This window comes from Camelina sativa, chromosome 11 (assembly GCF_000633955.1).
Source record: "Camelina sativa cultivar DH55 chromosome 11, Cs, whole genome shotgun sequence".
Lineage (NCBI taxonomy): Eukaryota > Viridiplantae > Streptophyta > Magnoliopsida > Brassicales > Brassicaceae > Camelina > Camelina sativa.
In genome coordinates this window covers 32,936,007-32,936,378 of record NC_025695.1, presented here as the reverse complement: position 1 = coordinate 32,936,378, position 372 = coordinate 32,936,007, and positions in this window count along the sequence as shown.

Sequence of the window (372 nt, the reverse complement as noted above, 5' to 3'; positions counted from 1 at the left end):
CAAGTTGACTTCACACGCCCCTTAAAACTATCCATCAAACGGGAGATATTTGTAATACTTTCGTCAAATGTGTATCTCCCCCACGGAAACGTTTCACATGCATATAGATCATCCACAATTTAAAGCATAAAATCATCGATGTAGCCATACTTTTTTCTAGGTGAGATGATAGTGCTTAAGAACAAGAGCACCACCATCTTTAACCGGTCTCCACATGCTTTCATTGAATGTAGCTTTCTTCTCACATCTTTGATTCTTACCACAATTTTTTTCGGCTTTTTATTTCCTTCTCCTTCTTCTTCTTCTTCTTCTTCTTCTCCAAAACTCCTTTTCACAAACTCATCACTCCCCAATTTCTTAAAGTTTGATGGA